The sequence below is a fragment of the Hyposmocoma kahamanoa genome, unplaced genomic scaffold (assembly GCF_003589595.1).
Source record: "Hyposmocoma kahamanoa isolate Upper Pololo Valley unplaced genomic scaffold, ASM358959v1 180, whole genome shotgun sequence".
NCBI classification, from domain to species: domain Eukaryota; kingdom Metazoa; phylum Arthropoda; class Insecta; order Lepidoptera; family Cosmopterigidae; genus Hyposmocoma; species Hyposmocoma kahamanoa.
In genome coordinates, this window is record NW_020653711.1 from 1,254,024 (window position 1) to 1,273,094 (window position 19,071).

The following is a 19,071-nucleotide window of genomic DNA, read 5'->3' on the forward strand; positions in this document are numbered from 1 at the left end:
TTTCATTCACTTTCCGTTAACCGATTTCAATAAAACTTGACACGTGTCACGTGACGGGACTTGATATCATACAAAAACTTCAAAGATTATATCTTTGAAACTCCCAATCGTACTAGGCCCGTGCAGTGGCCCATACAGTCTTCTTCTTGTCGTATCGTACATTATCTATAATGGCCCAGATGTCAGCTATGCCGACCGCGTACTAGCAGCCGGCATTAAATCCTCAAGCGTGCAGATGTTAGGACACGCGGCGCACAATATGAGATGGGCCATCGTTTGAGTCGCACCGCACAAGTAGTCCAGGTAAGAACCATCCGAAAATTCCCACTCGAACAAATTATCTTTGCTCCGACCAATCTGAGAAGCCTATTCAAAGACGTCCAGATCGGACATGGCAATTCGTGTCCAGGAAGAAGACTCTCACAAGGTGGGACAAACGCAGATGCACCTCGCCTGAGCCGGGTCAATGCTCAGAGGATCGATACATTTGGATACAAAACTTTACCGGCTCTTCAGTCTCTCAGTCAGTGCCGCTACATTTCTGCGAATATCTGGCGAAGCTGTGCCAGCTGCAGCAGCAGCAGCAGCTGTGTTCGCTAGCAGAAAAGGAAAATGCCAGCCCAGTAGTACGCATGACCTGCGGCGAAGCTTCCCACTTGGTGGTAGTGAGACGCCGCAGTAAATTACTGCGCGAGTGTACCTTCCCCTTGACATTTTCACAATTTTTCTTAACAGTGAGCCCATTCAGTTGGGGTTCAAGAAAGGTGCCTCTCCATGAGACATCCAATTTATATCCCCTGTATGCCTGGCACACCCTGAGCAACAATCTGCGAGAACCTTGCGCCGATTCCTTCCACCGCTATTTGCCACATATCCCATGGTTCTGGGCTGCAAGTTGATGTCGTCGATACGATAAGAAGATAGACAGTCAAAAATAAAGAAGATATGCATAATATTAACCTTAGAACTAAGTCCAAACTACCACGATTTCGTTTAAGGTAAACGATTCTTTTATAGGGAACTGTACACGTTTTTACAATACGAATAGCATTTCCTAAGTTTAAAACTTACATTAAAAGTATTTTAATTGAAGACTCATATTACAAAATTGAAGAGTATTTGTTAGATAAAGATATATGGAAATACAATACGAGTCTTAAATTCGCATAATTATGATTCAAAGTGTATTCCATACCATTTAAGTTTATTAGAAAAAAAGCAATCCCTAGAGTTTCTTGCTCGTTCTTCTCAGGGAGGTCAGCGTAGTGAACGAGCAGTAGCTTAAAATATGACGTTTTCAAGTGTAAAAATGTTACCTATCGAATAAATGATTTGAATCTAAATCATCTACGTAATAGAGACCGGTGCCTTGGAATATGTATGGATTCCCATACGGTCATAATAACCGCTGTGAGCCTCTGAAAGCATGCACCTTACATTTGATATTATGCTTCTCCAACACCTGCTCATGTGACCTTTACAGCCTGGTATGGAAATGAAGTTAAAAAAACAAAAGTTCATAATAAAGGTCTTTTCGCGTGTTTGAACATTGCAAATTGAACCACGCTTACATTTAATGCTATCTACTGCATGTGTCCATCTGTCTATTTTTTCTTTTTAACCGGCTTCAGAAAAAAGGAAAGGTTCTGAATTACTCCGACATTTGTGGACCGATTTCGATGATTCTTTTTGTGTTGGAAAGAGTGTGATCCCGTTCAAATTTAAAATAATCTAAATTACTCCACCTCTGAGAGTTGTAAATAATGGGATGAAACCGTTTTATTGGATTTCACCTACGTTCCGTTAACCGATTTGAATAAACCTTGGAAAATAGATGTAATTACACAAACTTTTGATTTTTTTTTCATAAAAAAGTAATAAAATAAATATAATTATATTATCCAATTCTGCAACCAACATTTCGAACCTCCAGTGAACCAGTGTCGTAACTTACATTTCTAAAATTTACAGAAAACTATTTTAAGGTTTTGTGTTTAGAATTACTGAGCACGTTTGAAGAGCTCTTAAATCGTTATACTAGGTATACAAAATACAAAATAGTTTACTTACAATGAGATTATGTATTACAATTTAAATTATGACAAAGAATCTGTAGGGCTAGCACAACAAGACGCGACTTGCGCGAGAGCGACATAAAAAGCGAGAGTCTATGCGAGAATAGCAGTATCTGTGCCAGCCCTACAGGAAACACAACTCAATTGAATAAAGCCTGTAATTGTTAGAATAATGTAATTGTTAAAACCATTGTTACTGGTAAAAGATTTTTACAATTTTTTGGAATATTTTAAATATTGTGATGAATCTGCAAAAATTTCAAATTTTCAATTAAAAAAATTCAAATCAAATTTTCCAAATTCCATTTCTTTGCCACATACACCAAAGAAAATATAAAACATAGAAATGAAAAATTTTACACGTAAATAGTAAATAAATACACAATACTAACAATGTGTGGCGAGGATTCTGATCTCAGCATATGTAAATTATATTACATTACAATTAACCGACTTCAAAAAAGGAGAAGGTTCTCAATTCGACTGTATGTATATATTCTTTTTTTTTTGTATATGTATATTACGGCATTTGTAAACCGATTTTGATGATTTTTTTTTTGTTGCAAAGAGAAATACCTCAGATATGGTCCCTTTTAAATTTGAAGAAAACATTCCACGCCAAGGGTGGCAAACTAGGAGATAATTAGGACTTTTGAGGTAGATTTTTTGTACTCTGTAATGATTTTTAATATAGTACATATTTCTATAAACATTGTTTTACTGGAAGTGCGATTTATTCTTTTTTTTTATTATACCAAGTGACGGGAAGAACAAGTTGTGCGCCCGGTGCTAAGCGACACGGCTATTCATGACAGTTGCAGTGCCACTATAAGCTTTTAATCGCAAAAATCTTAGGGCACTGCCACTGTGCCCGTCACCCTGAGACGTAAGTTGACAAGTCCCGTGTGCTAGTAATTTCACCAGCTCCCTTACCCTTCCAAGCCGGAATGCAATAATGCTCACATTACCGCTTGGCGACAGAAATAGGTAAGGTGGCAGTACTTCCCTGGACAAACTGTTTCACAAGGAGCTATATTGCACTCTACCATTATTTCATATTTTCATATAACCTTTTTATCTCAAACGTCAATGACGTCACATCAGTTTAGATAACTTTTTGCAGCAATTTATTATTTTAATATAATCCTTAAAACGTTGGTAAATAAAGTTTCTACTTATTTTTTTTATAAATTTGTTGTAAATTTTCCCTTTCACATTAATATGTATCTAAAAAGCCTTAAATTGCGTTTTGCACATTTGCATTAGTGATCTACCGGTCGTTTTCACCATCGAAGATGAATTTGACAACCTATATTAATTAGCGCAGCATTCTATGAATTAATTATAACACGTTTACGACATTAATTAAGTTATTATTTACTTAAGTGTCTATAGTATCTCAGCTCGAATTCAATTTTTTCCCGTTATAATATGGTTCATTTTGCTTGGGTCGAACACCAGGGAAACTAGTTTTATTTCAGAATTAATTTTTTTATAAACGAAATTAAAGATATATTTATTATTATAATCATAAGTATATGCAAAGTGCCTATTGAATACAGCGGGTTTTCTTGTACAATTTCGAGTAAGTTTGTATTTTTTTTCTATCGTGAAAATTTTTAGGAATCGTGTTTACACACTGTATAGTAATCAGTGTATATCCCCAATTTTACTATATATTTTTTCCAAAGCAATTGATTCAACACTTTCACTGTTATGCAGAATCAACCAAAACCATTTGAGGTTGTATATGACTCTTATTTTGGTAAAAAGTTGATTGAAAACAATTGCTGGCACATGCGAATAAACTACTATATTACTGTCTATGATCATAGTCAAATCTTTTTCAGCCTGACTGCATGAGTCTGTTTAAGGGGGCATACTTTCCGAGGTTACTTCGGGTACTAAACAAAACAAATGTTTTGGCAATCGGGAACCTGGGCACTTTACGAGCAAAGTTGTTGAATTTCGTTTGTTATTGAGAGTGTGAGATCTTATAGAGATTTATATCATGTAATGTTTTGTATAAATTTAAATTATTTAACACCAGGGATGTTGATGTCTAATAAAAAGTTATCTATTACTAAACATTATAAAATTCAGCATCAATTCGCAATAAATCGAATCGGCCGGAATTGCAAATGTTAACTGCCTTCAGAATAAAATTACATTTTCAATCTTTTTAACATTCGTTTTTTAAATCATTGCTTAATTATATTGAATTTATATGAACACATAATGCAGATGCATTTGCATTAAAACCCACTGTTTTGACAAGATCACAAATAACACAATTTTTATTGGCACATTATATTATTATAATGTAATCTTCTTTTGGCGTTTATTTATAATATATTTTTAGTAGCAGTAGAGAAGCTCTGTAAAAGAGTTATATAGCTAAAATTTTATACAGCTTAGTCTGTATATAAGTCCCAACCCGTATAGAGCGTGATTAATTAGAGTATATATAGCTCCACAGAGAAGACTTACGCCCAGAGAGTATATGAAATTAGTACCAGTAGAGCTTCTTGTGAAAGAGTTCGTCCAGAGAAGTACTGCCAACTGCCACCTTACCCATTTTTGCCGCCAAGCAGTAGGTAATGTGAGCATTACTGCGGACGCAGGGTCAGTGCTTCTTAGAGTTTGCGATTTAAAGCTCTAACAACAACAAGCACGTCGCTTACCACCAGGTTCACGATTTGTTAGTCTTGGTATGGTAAAAAATAAAAAAATGTTATATGCTCATAAATATGCTTAGGCGTTGAACATTACGGTTGACGTAAATAAGTGTGGTCCCTTATTCTCTGAACTCAGTTTTTACGGTTAAATGTCAAATGTTTATAACAGGTGAATGCACTTGATGGACACGTGCCTTTAAAGTAATTAATATTCCAAACATTTATTAGTTGCTTGTTAATTAAACTCATTAAACCGTAGTAGCCTTATGTTGGACCTTCCACCTTTCCAGCAGAGGCCGTGGGTTCGAATCCGGGCTCACACCTATGAGTTTCTCAGAATTAATATGCGAAATTTAATCGAAGAAGGTTCACCACCCACGGAAAACGTGTGAAGTCCCCTATACGGATTGGGCCAGTGTGGGTAACCTATCACAAACTCGAATTTTTTTCCGAAATAACGTTTGATCGAGTTTTCATTACATCGTAAACCGAATTATAACGAAACCGTTGTTCTTTCAGGATATGTTGGATGTTTATCGCAAAGACACAATTAAGTTCGGTTAAGTTAGGTTTAAAAAAAAACATTTTTCTCACAAAATTACTATCGAGGTTATGAAATGAAAATGTCATTTCGAACTACTGATAGGTAGCCGCTAGCGTGGTAGACTATGGCTTAAAACCTTCACCTTAGAGGATATCCGTGCCCAGCCGCGAGACGTACAAATTGGTTGATGGTGATGATAATAATTAAACTTGTTTCGTTCTTTGAGTCACAAGAGATACATTTCGACTGAATCACAAATGCACTAGCTTTTTGAGAACCGGATGAAGTATGTGCAAACGGGCTGATCTGAGGTAAGGACCTGACTGAGAAGATCCCCGTGCGGGATTGCTTGCACAGGTTATGCCCTTCCCGTATGACCAAGAGTCTGAACCCTCCCTGGGTTACTATAAACAAAAGTTATGTACAAAGATATGGGACTGCATCTCAAATTAAGTCCAAATTTATTCTCTAGTTTGCCACCTTTAGAGATCACTGACTTACAATTATGTGGACGTCGGGTCCGCGGTAAAAAGTGTCCGAACTTATAGGGCGTTAAAATCGTATACAGAACGTCATTCACGCTTTAGTCTTCGTTTGTTCGACTGACAGCGAAGCAAGCAAAATGAGACAGTACTGCGATGACATTACAATTTAAATTCAACGTTTTAGCTTTTTCATATTCCTTTACATGTCACTACGTTTAAATAGGTTGACTTGGGACATTTTTTTCGTGGTTTTTGTATTAGACCCGTCGTCCATTTATTTGTAAGTCAACGTTAGAGATGGAAAGTCTTCTTTAAATTTAAATAGCACCGCGAGATACCCTTTTTCCAACAAATAAAGAAACTTCAAAATCGGTTCATAAATACCGGAGTTATCGCGTAACATCATACAAGAGGTACGAATGTGAATGACGTTTATGATCGAAATACATTATTCATAAGTTTGGTTAAAAACATGAGACAGATCAACAGGTAGTTAATCTGTCTCGTATTTTCTAAAATTATCAATAAACGACTTTATTAAAAGAGAAAAAGGAAAACAAATTGTTTTTAATGCTTAGAATTAGCATCTAAAAGAACATAAACAACCTCTGGACCACGGTAGAGCGTTTTCGATTTAGAATCAATTCACATTGCCAGAACGGAAGCGGGTTTTCGTAACCATAGCATAATGGATTTCAAACTAGATAACAGCTAAAAACCATTCGACTGTCTTCTGGGAAATTCAAGCGCAGTCTCGGAAATTCCCGTAGCTATTCGTCGTATCTAGTTGGTGCGTTAAAGAATTGGCATACAATTGGCAAATGGCGCTACGGCTAAGAAAGCCGTTGAAAACCAAATACAAAGTTCCGACAACAAGCACATGGAGAAATTCGTGAGATCCGCTGGTTCGTTCCATGGCTTGGCATAGCGTCTGGCACGGTTTGTTAGGAAACGTCGGTTGGAATCCGGACGGATCAAAAGAAATTTTTAGTGTTCATCAATCTTTGTTTTAATAATTATAACAAACTAGTGGAGTAATTTCACAAAAAATAATTGAATGTCATGGTGGTGAAACCTTCTGGCATTTAATAAAAAATTAATTGGCATAAAGTTAAACATGTCATGTGCAATTCCGTTATAAAAATTAACTTTCAATCCTTCTTTGAGCATTAACATTTATAAGCATTTGTAAGCAGTAGAGCTCCTTGTGAGAGAGTTCGTCCAGGGAAGTACTGCCACCTTACATATTTCTGCCGCCAAGCAGTAATGCTAGCATTACTGTGTTCCGGTTTTGAAGGGTGCTGGTGAAAAAGTGCCTATGCACTATGGGACTTGTCAACTTATATCTCAGGGTGACGGGCGCAGTGGCAGTGCCCCTCAGATCTTTCCGAGTTGAAGCTCTCAATGGCATTGCAACTGTTATGGACAGGCGTGTAGCTTACCATCAGGCGCACAACTTGTTCGTCCCGTCACTTGATATTATAAAAAAAAACATGTGATGAATTTTGTTCCATACATACGCTAGAGACACGCCTTCTCAGGCGTCTCTGGCGGACCCGAACTTGGATTTGGACTCGCCGGGGTTTGTAGTTAGCTGCAGGGATGAAGACGTTCGTCTGCCTCGGTGGCGTGTCGCCGACGCGATCGTCCTGTGAGCAGCTAACGCGTCTTAGTAGCGGCCTAGACGAAGGTCTAAAGGCGAGGAGAAGCGCGGGACACGTGAGTGCCCTTTAAGTCGTTACCTATGTCCGGACATTGTCGCAAGACACTGCTACACGGCATCCCCCGCACTAACCCGGAGAGCTAGAAAAGGATGAGCTAAACATCCTCCAGTAAATATAAGACGCCGCGTAGGAATTTGGGAACTGGAGAGACGCCGTTTATTCGACGTCGGGAAGTGAGCGTGCCTTACAGCTCCACCGCCAATGAGGAGATTTGGTAGTGGACTCAGAGTCGACGGCTCAGCGACGGCAACCATTACTTGCGCAGAGCACGACAGGAAGTGAGCGTACCTACAGCTCCGGTACCAATCTGGACTATTTTCCAGAGGGTGCTGTACGTGCATCCGGGGGCGGCTCACCTAAGACCGACAGCGTTACAGAGAACCGGATGAAGTCCGTACAAATCCGAGGTTAGGACTTAGATGACTTAGATGGTGACTTCTCGTATACCCTAAGGGTCGGTAGGGAGGGTCATTATAATCAAAAGTAATGTATAAAGATAATGGGGCTGTTCATTAAGTCAAATTATACTCAGTTTCTTATTACTTGTAACGTTTGCCATCTCGATTGTTCGTTGTGTATATACTTAATCTACTTGTAATTACAGCAGCTAGATAAATTAGTTTGATTTTTAAACCAATTTATCGTTATTTACGATTAATTTAAACGCTTACCTCTAGTCACTATATAAAACTTATTTACGAACAGTAAATCACGCCTTATTATATAAAAACACTAAATAAATACACATTATTAGTTTGCCATATAATTTAAAAGCTTTCATTTAATGCGCTTAATTTATGGTCGTAATTAAAAGTTAAAATATTTGCACGAACGTGTTTTAAACATTATGAGATATGTTTGTATCGGAAACCGGTTGGAATGTTCATTACAAAAGGTTGTATAATTTTTATCGGTAGAAACAAATGAACGCAAGTGACATAGGTCAAACAAGTTCATTTGCTATTTGTCCGCTTTGTGGATAGAAACAGATACAACCCACACTTACAGACAAATTTATACTTCGATTTTTTTGGGATTAGCTAAAACGTAAAGAAAGATGCAGTGATCGTAAACCTTTTTCTTGGGTCAACAAGTAACAGTAAAGAAAAACATTTTTATTTTTTCCATTCGCCTGCATCACCACATTTCAAATGACTCCAATCTCTCTCTCTGTCTTTCTCTGTGATTATCCATGTCTGGCATCCATACAGTGCGGTACTCCAGCAGTTTTGATGAATATTTTTTTCAATCGTATAGATGTTTTAAATGTGAATAATGTGTTTATTTTTATTATGGAAAGCCTGTTTTGCTATTGCAATACAATAATAATAACTATACGAACATCTCGATCGAAAAGTTAAATTTGCAGTTATGAAACGCAGTTAAATTGGAAAATAACCAAACGTTTTACAACCACAGTTTATTTATAATAGCCCGTTAACTATAATATGTGAATAATGCTTTGAAATTTACAAAAATGATATCGTCAATTTAAAAAGTTAAATTTGCATAGAGATGGGGGCAGCAACGCGGAAATTACTTGCCATCATCACGATGGTGTTGCAAAACATCGAATAATTTGGACCCCTATTAGAGGAAGTCACTTCCTCGTTTGTGACCGTGTAAGATTTAATTATTTACGTTTAAAAATAATTGTTATTTTCGTAAACACGAGAATTAAAAGTACCGTGTGTAGGCTTTTCTTATGTTTTACTTGTGCACGTGTAGAAAACTTGGCAGTTTTGAGGTTGCCCTTTATTATAAAAAAAGTTATAATTATCGTCATCATCATCAGCATATCAGCCAGAAGACGTCCACTGCTGAACATTGGCCTCCCCAGAAGATTTCCAGACTAGTTGATCGGACGCGTTGTGAATCCATCAGTTACCCGCCGTGCTTATCAGGTCATCCGTCCATCTAGTAGAGGGCCGTTCCACTGGACGCCTTCCGTTCGTGGTCTCCTTTCGAGAACCTTTCTACCCCAACGGCCGTCAGTTCTGCGAGCTATGTGTCCTGCCCACTGCCACTTCAACTTGCTAAGACTTTGAAATATATCGGTGACCTTCGTTCTTCTACGGATCTCCTCATTTCTCATCGTTAATTAATTTTTTTTTAAACGCAATTTAATTTACTATTTAATTTTACTAACTCCATGAAAATTTTATTAAAAAACAACGCATTGATACGGAAAAACGAAATCAAACGGTGGCCAGTAATAGAACGGTACAAACACGTATGTATAATGTTATGCTACTTTTTCCGATTTATTAAATTACCTACTTTACTACTATTATGATGATATTATGTGTAGTTAAATGTAGAATTCGGTAATAAGTAGGTGCTTAAAACTTACAGTGATATCTATTAATTGAAAGCGACAGTCTTTCGGGGTCTTTCCATCGGGGTAGGAGAGACAACGGCCTGTGACGATGTTGACTTCCTTCATTGTCATCCCACCTCTTTATCATCCTCTTTTCTCGTGTAATTATTAACAATGACACGTCCACATGCAGATTCAAATTAAAGTCTATGACACTGGTAATACTATACCGCCAATATAGCCTAAAAATATAGCCAATTAAAATTTGGTTACTACTTAGGTAACCAAATTAATTAAAATTTTCATGAAAATTCTGAGACATTACGACGGTTACAGACTTAGGCTTTAGAAAGAATCTAGACTTAGGCTTAGACTTATATTTAGGTTGTAGAAAGAGATCTATTTGCCTAGTTCTAAAAAAAACAAAAAAATTAAATTACACCGTTAGAAAAGGTAATAAAAGAGTAGTATACACGAATCTCAAGTGGCTCTAAAGTTTAAAAAAGTTTATGCATACGTTGTGCATTATGGTGCGATATGATTCTGCATTTTACTTTCACTAGAGAGCCGAAACTATGTTTTCCTTTTCGAGCGTTTTCGACGGCACAATCTGACCTCACGTACTGCCAAAGACCTGTGATTTAATACTGGCCAGTAGGTAACTGGATTGTTCCTTTTTTTAAGTTTCCGCTACTACATGATGTTGTTCTGTTCAAGTAGAAAGTTTTTCTAGAATCATTCAGAAATTGTGTATTTTTCCTTTATATTATAGTGTTTGCTAAATTGAAAATATTACATGTTATTTGTCGCTCTGCTTCTTAGATTACAAATACTATAAATTAGTTAGACCTAATTAAACCGTCGCGATTCCTAGAGACACATGGTGTCTCTAACGATTTTGGTGCTGTAGCGTCCTAGAACTACAAGGTGTTTTTAACGTGTAGGTGTGTTTTCATCAAGAATTATAAAAAAAAAATTATAAATATGTATCGAAAATATTTATGTTATTATTTTTATTTTAGAGGTAAAATTATATGTTTCGAGTACCCCATAAAGTGAGTTCAAGGTACTCACGTATGAGGATCACTGTTGTTCTGTGGTCTCATTCAGTGGCAACTTCTCTGTATTTTTATGAGACCGGCGATACTCATATCACTGCGAAACGCGAAAACGTCGAATCACGTAGAAATTGGAAAAACTTTCAACTGCAACGTGAGATTTCGAACATTACTAACTAAACTAACGCATACATACGTATATTGTATGTTTTACAAATAAGGGTAACAGTTGAAAGTTTAAGTTTGCTACAAAAATTTCATAGCGCCATTATTGAGTAATTGTATTGCCTTTATTATAACAGATAACGTAAACACGTACTCCGCAATAAAATCGAGAAGCTGTACTTAAATAATCTTTATGCAGTAAAGAATGCGAAATTAATTAAGTAAACAAATTATTCATTTGTATTTAATCACTTACCATAATAGAATCCGAAATTACTCCAAAGCAAAAATCCGAAACTATTAAAGTTGTAGACACGCAGCAATTAAACATACAAAACAACCGTAACCCTTTAGTCGAATAAACTAAATTAAAACAATTCGAAACGGGGCACGGAGAATTTCAACACTGAAAGCACATCACTTTTTAAATTCTCGCGTTCGAAATTCGGATCGCGCGCAAAACGGCCATAGACATTTTTTTCTTCTAATTGCTGTTTTTTAATTTTTAATTGTCTTTCCTCGCGTGCCTGTGATCTGAGTGAGATGTGTGCGGGTGGGATGCGTGCTGTGAACGCGCCGGACTGTGGTCAACTGGCATCAGCTTTCCGAACGCACGGCGCGCGATCTCGATGCACATCGTTAGCCATCTCAGCACGAAAATATGCACTTTTTACACATATGTCTTCACTGGCAACCAATGAGGGTACTGTTTGGTACTGTTGGTACATTTTCCACGTAAAAAGTTTCTTTAGTTCGGTACTTCGGTAGGTTTAGTGTGACTTTCACCGAATAAGAAAATTCGATGATATCACGCATGTTCACTGGTGTGTCGCCTACGAAGATGTGCAATACTTTAATTGTGTTACTTTTCATACTTTCACCTTGAATTTATTCAGTATTGCAGGTGCATGTTGATTGTTTTATTACTCTAACATTCCTAAAAGCAAAGTCTGTTATTATGACTCTATTTTTCGCGGTAGATTACCTAGAATAGAGTGCTCTGCAATATTTCATGCAATATGTTGGTCCCGGGGCGTGGCAACAAATAGTGTTACGAGTCCAGTCAGATCAAGGGAATTTTTCTTTGTGTTCTTTCTGTTGTTTGATCTTTGTATTTCAATACTTAATAAATAATTTTAACTGTCTCCGTGGCTAAACGGTTACCATGCTGGACTGCCACGCAGAGCAGGTTCGATTCCCGGGCCGGGAGAAATTTTAAGAGTTCGCCCAGGGAAGTACTGTCACCTTACCTATTTCTGCCGCCAAGCAATGATGTTAGCATTACTGCATTCCGGTTTGGGAGGGTAAGGGTGCTGGTAAAATTACTGGCATATGGGACTTGTCAACTTACGTCTGAAGGTGCCCCTAAGATCTCTCTTAGTGGCACTGCAGCTGTTATGGATAGGAGTGTCCTACCACCAGACGCAGGACTTGTTCGTCCCATCGCCACTTTGCACAATCCTGACCAATCCTTTACTTGTATTCACGAATCCTCTTCCAAAGATTTATAATTATTATAGCTTAAACATATCTACAAAGTAACCGGTAAAGTATACCCCACTACATAACAATAAAATGAAATGTAAATTCAATGCTCCTTATATTCTTAACTACAGTTAATCCATGGGCCCTTAACGTTTCACTTGATCTTAAATAGGTGGCATTGTTCGGCACGTTCTGATTACTGAAACAAAAGAAATAGTGGTGAAGTGTATCTGCAAAAACACGGCTTTTTTATAATATCAAAAGACGACACGAACAAGTCGTGCACCTGATGGTAAGCCACGTGCCTTTCCATAACAGTTGCAGTGCCATTCAGTGCTTTAAATCGCAAAGATCTGAGGGGCACTGCCTCTGCGCCCGTCACCCTGAGACTTTAGTTAACAAGTTCCATGTGCCTGTAATTTCACCAACACCCTTACCCTTCAAAACTGGAACATAGTAATGCTGATATTACTGCTTGGCGGCAGAAATAGGTAAGGTGGCAGTACTTCCCTAGACGAACTCTTTCGCAAGGAGCTCTACTGCTACTAAATGTTATACAATACCAATATAATATTTCAAAATGGTCCTCGGAAACAATTGCCGGCGTGGGTACAACTATCTACGAAAGATTTGTCGCATTCGGATGAATAATTATAGAACGCATACGAGAGGAGCGTTCAAACGAACATTCATTTATAATTACTAATACAAAGATCAAACGCCTCACCGACCTCAACATACCGTGACTCGCTATAGCGTCAGCGGCGGAGTCGTTGATTCGGGTCCAGCAGGATCGAAGGAATTTTTCTTTGTTGATTTTTTCAATTCATTTAAAAACTAAATGAATTACATATTTATGTCAATCCGCAACGTAGGCTTCGTCAGAAATACAAAAATATAAATCAGCAACAGGCTTCGTCACATAAAAATTAATAATGCAATTAGCCAAACTTAGCCTTTTTAATCCAACTGTTACAATGAAAAAGGACCGCTCTGAATATTAGCTGGTTCGAACGTCCCTATAACACTGGCAGCATTACCGCGGTGAATGGCCAACGAAATTTGTTGCATTGCTGCAATGGATCTTACTTGGGTAAGATCCAGAGCGTAGATCACAGGCTATATCTCTAAGCCGACTACCCAACTCCTTGATGAATTCTTTGTCCTCCGCACCCGAAATCTGCGGGGATTTCGGGTCGGGTCGACACTGCAATTGGCACAAAATCGTGCATCGGTTCCAAGGCACAGTACTTAGCATGTTTCAATTTTGCCACATACTCTGCAGCTTTATTGATTTGTTTTAATTTGTGAAATAAAACCACTAGTTTGTTATAATTATTAAATACAAACATCTAACACAAGGAACAACATTTTTCAACCCGATAGGACTCGAACCTGCGACCACGAGATTCCGTCCCCATTGCTACCAACTAAGCTGCAGGTCGAGTTACTAAATCGACGAATTTCTTCTATGAGTCTGTTATAGATTGCATTGCATAGCATTGAGTTTTCGGCTTTCGACACCGCAGCGACATCTGCGAAAATTTTTCTTGTATTTCATTACAACAAACTATACACCGTCCAACCATTTATTTAACTTTTGACAACTCGAATTCTAATCGATTAGTGATGTCCTAATGCGATTCCGATTCGATTTTTATGACAATCGATTTTATTTATGAAGAAGTTTTAATCGTGAATGTGAGAGGGTTCCAAAAAGAAGATACTCTGATTGGAATCGTGATGTTGCGTTTGACAATTTGTGTACTCAAGAATTAATAATTAATGTTAATGAGGATTCAGTGATCATTCCGTTCAAATAAAGAAGAATCCGACGATTCATTATAATAAATTCTCGACGATCCCAAACTCGCAGACGGTGTTCTACCGTCTTTATAATGGGGAATGCTCTGAGGAACTTTTCGGACTAGTGCCACCGTCTCGTTTCTACCATCGCACTTCCCGCCAAAGGAGTCAAGTCCATCTCCACATCTTAGATGCCTGGCATTGTAAGACCACGCGGGCATCTCGTTCGTTCCTGCCTCGAACCTACAAGATGTGGAATGATCTTCCTCCTGAAGTACTTCCTATGACATGGGGCTCTTCAAAAAGCGTGTTTATAGGGCTCTCAAAGGCTGGCAAAGCATAAGCAGCTCATCTTATGTTGCAAATGTCCATGGACGACGATGACCAGCTCCCATCAAGTGGCTCGTCTGCTCGTTTGCCTCCTTCTTCACATAATAAAAATAAAAAACAACAAGAATTTATTATAATTATTTATAATTTATTCCATTATTATTTATTACACAGGTACCAAAATTTATCAACTTGAACAATGTTCGTTACATAATCTGTTGGGTCGATAAATATTGGAGCTAAAGAGCAAGTCGCTTCACTAAAATTAAAACATAAAAGTGTCCGGGAAGTATTGCATTTTTTTCTCTGTGTTGTACGTCAGTAATTACGGAACTTCGGACGCATGCCTCTGTTGGACAGAATATGGTCGAGTAATATTTCGCAAAAATAATTTAATATCATGGTAGTAAATCATCGGGATATGCAATAAATTTAATATTACAAAATTATTACAAACATTCATTTTTATTTATATACATTCTGGCACATTATACACTAATTAATTAGTATATTAAACCGACTTCAAAAAAAGGAGGAGGTTCTCAATTCGACTGTATGTTTTTTTTTGTATGTATATTACGCGATAACTCCGGTATTTGTGCACCGATTTTCATGATTCTTTTTTGTTAGAGAGACGGTACCTCCATAATGGTCCCATTTAATTTTGAAGAAAATCTTCCACGTCTAAGAGTGAAAGTGAGAGTTCACGCATGAAGATTCGTTTTTATAAATAGCGCCTAAATTTTATTATAAGGAGCAATTATTTTAATGGTTGATTTTGCTATTCTCTAATTCAAGGCGTTTTACTCTCTCAATATACTTTGAGTAGTGAGAACCGATTTTTATTATCTCTACTGGTATACCTAGTGGCGAACTAAGGGATGAATCCGGGTTTGCGCTCTTTCCGGTAACAGATTTCAAAAAAACTTGGCAAATAGATGTAATTCCACGTACTTTTGAGGTCAGTTTTTTCAGTACTCCGTACTGAGATTATGTATAGTCTCGACCTCTGTCAGCGACAACTCTATAAAACATATAAAACTTATGAAATTATGTAATACAATTTCTTCAACGGCACGCATCATATTTTTTAAATCGAAGACAATTGTATCTTATTTAAATCCTTTGTTAAGATTGTTATCAAACAAAACAATGCTTTGTGTTGCTGCTTTGTTCTTTATTTAATCAACGAGCTCTCATTAAATAAAGAGTAGAACTGTGCACAGCAGCGAGGCGTGGCGGACAGTCAACGTCAGAAAGTGCGCAGACGCCGCTATCTCCGCAAATATCCGCCACACGCGCACTCGTGTCAAGAACAGGCATAGATCATTCCATATACAGAGCACAGTGAAAATCTACTAATACTTTATATCTGCCTATAACAGACTGTTATACAAACTCGATACTTTCTATGTTCAATACACTACTGAACTTAAATAATTGCTAATTAATAACGATTTCAGAAGGTAATTCAATAAATTTGTTTTGTATTTGTATCGCTAAGTGCTTTTAAAGATATGCGGCGCTACCATAGGAAAGATAGTGCATATAGAAATCACTAATTCAACTCCATTGTTACAACCAGCTCACGAGGCGACCAAATAATGACACGTTACATCAAATTGTTTTAGGGTAGGGAACGTACGAAAGGACGACCGCGTTGAAGTCTTTCCCATGGACGATTACGCGTATCCTCACAGGGGCACACTATTATGCCAATCGGACCATCTGTTATATATAATCTTTGTATGAAACAGTAGGTACGGTACACTCCCGTTATGATCATTAATTGTAAATGTATTGATAGGTATAGTTATTTAGACTCATGTAGATAGATAAATGAAATACTGGTTAATGTAATTTGTTTCAACCGTCAAGTAAGGTATTCATTATAATTCAATGTAATTTTAAAAAGTAACGTAATTATTTTTGTTTTGTTTATTATGACCGGACGCTTAGGTCGTGTGTCTGGTGTCAGTGCCACCCACCTACCCCTACCTATGACCTTCACTTTCGAAATTAGCAATGTACAACCGCTGTGTCATAGTGAACTTGACGTTTTGCACGCAGCTAATAACATTATATATAATCCTGTTGACATTTGTAATATTTTTAGTACTATTTTTTTAAATTTAACTAGTAATTTCAACTTGACATTCAATCTACATTTAGTACAATATTTTTGACACCAGTTACTAAAAAAGACCTGGATGAACGCTTTTACAAGGAGTTTTCTTTTTTCTAAAATCCAGCTAGTAATATCATAGAAGCATTCTATACCGTTGTGTTAATATTGTTTAATAATATACTTCCGGACACATAATTCGAGCCACCTCGCCAAAAATAGTGTTATCATCGAAGAAAAAGGTTTCCCTCGGTTTTGCAAGTCCAAATTCCCAACAAGGACTTATGGAAAAGACGTTTACTATACTAGTTTCAAAATTGCATAATAGTTTTTAATTAATCGAACATTGTTTAAGCAGGCACTTAATTGTTAATGCGTGGTGGCTCGAATTATATGTCCGGAAGTATATATATTATACGTACAAAAATTTAATAAACTCAATCTTCTTCGAACAGACTAGATATTTCCATATAATAGAACTACGTGCCTTTCTACTACTAAACAAATATTCTTCCAAATTTACTTTACTGAATACACTTAAATATGAAATAAGTTTGTAACAACTTTACACCTCGTTCATAAGCCCACACAGTAATGTACATAAACTGTTAAATTATTTACGTTAAATTCGACCGTAAGTCTTTTTCTTAGTGCAGAAATTTAGAAAAGTAAAACTATATTTTGTAGGTTTTAGCTTAATGGTCAGAATGAAATACCGATATAAATGTTTCGATAAAGAAGTGATATTATGTTTTGCGAGCATACATGATTTTGTTACGGTATAGAAGCTAAATAAATAAAACATTGTATAAGTACATTCTTTGGTGACATTTCACGCGTACACAAATAATACTAAATTTGTGTTTAATGTATCTGTCTCTTTCATTATCAATAAAAAAGAGCAGTTCATACTATTAGTATAATAAAGCCACATACATCATATGCCAAAAGCGTTTCTATCACATGAAAATTAGAAAAATAATACAAACTATAGGAAATAAATTATGTGTAAATATACGACCCTTTGAATGAATTTATGGATCTTCAACTGTAACCTTGTTGATTATTGTCTATTATTTTTATATTCTATTTTATTTTTTATTTTTTTGTGCTTTTTCTTCGTGTCATGTATTTATAGTGAACGATTAGTTAGTAGCAATAGAGCTTCTTGTGAAAGAGTTAGTCCAGGGAAGTACTGCCGCCTTACCTATTTCTGCCCCAAGCAGTAATGCGCTCAGGTTTTGAAGGGTAAGGGTGCTGGTGAAATTACAGACACATGGGACTAGTCAACTCATGTCTCATGTTGACGGGCTTAGTGGCAGTGGCCCTCAAATCTTTGAGATTTAAAACTCTGAGTGGCACTGCATTTGTTATGAACAAGCGTGTCGCTCCCCACCAGGTGCACGACGTGTTCGTGTCGTAACTTAGTATTACTTGGTACTTGGTGTAACGGGCTAGTGTAACTTAGTATTAATAAATAGTAATCTCAGTACAGAGTACTAAAAAACCGACCTCCAGTCAAAAGTCATTTTACGCTTAGTTTGCCACCCTTAGAGGTAGAATATTTTCTTTAAATTTAAATAAAAGCACTACTGAGGTACCTTCTTTCCAACAAAAAAAGAATCATCAAAATCGGTTCACAAATACAGGAGTTATCGCGTAATATACATAAAAAAAACAACAGTCGAATTGAGAACCTCCTTCTTTTTTGAAGTCGGTTAAAATAACATACAACTATTTTTGACAGAGAACATTATTTTTAATTTAATGACAACAATATTTATTATCAATGAATTGTTAATCTTATTGTTATTGTGTATTTTTCACTATATATTTTCATTTTTTGTTATATCTTATACCTTGACATGTAGTACAATTTATATTGTAACATTATACTCGGGAAATAAATAATCTAATCTAATACATGCGAAATTTTAGAACTCTCCTATTTAAACTTAAAAAAAGTTAAGGACTAATTTCGTTCGTAGAACCTTTAAGGGTCGATACTATCTCAGCTCGAATCCAATTGTTTCCGTACTGTATCGGTTCTATAGCGGGAGTCGCAAGGCAGGGACACTACTATTTTTTTAGAATTTATTTTTTGGGCGTTAAAATCGTATACAGAGCGTCATTCACGCTTTAGTCTTCGTTTGTTCGACTGACAGCGAAGCAAGCAAAATTAGACAGTACTGCGATGACATTAGAATTTAAATTCAACATTTTAGCTTTTTCATATTCCTTTACATGTCACTACGTTTAAATAGGTTGACTTGGGA

At 36.7% G+C, this 19,071-nt stretch overlaps 1 protein-coding gene across 2 annotated transcripts in view; it reads right to left on the minus strand.

The window, feature by feature from the left end:
• LOC113225925 overlaps window positions 1-11,626 on the minus strand; it is a 96,140-nt gene extending 84,514 nt beyond the window's left edge. For both annotated transcript variants that reach the window (XM_026458393.1, XM_026458394.1), the window contains exon 1: window positions 11,306-11,626. The gene's annotated coding sequence lies outside the window, so the exon portion shown is untranslated. The remainder of the gene's footprint in view (window positions 1-11,305) is intronic.
• Between the last annotated feature and the right edge of the window lie 7,445 nt (window positions 11,627-19,071).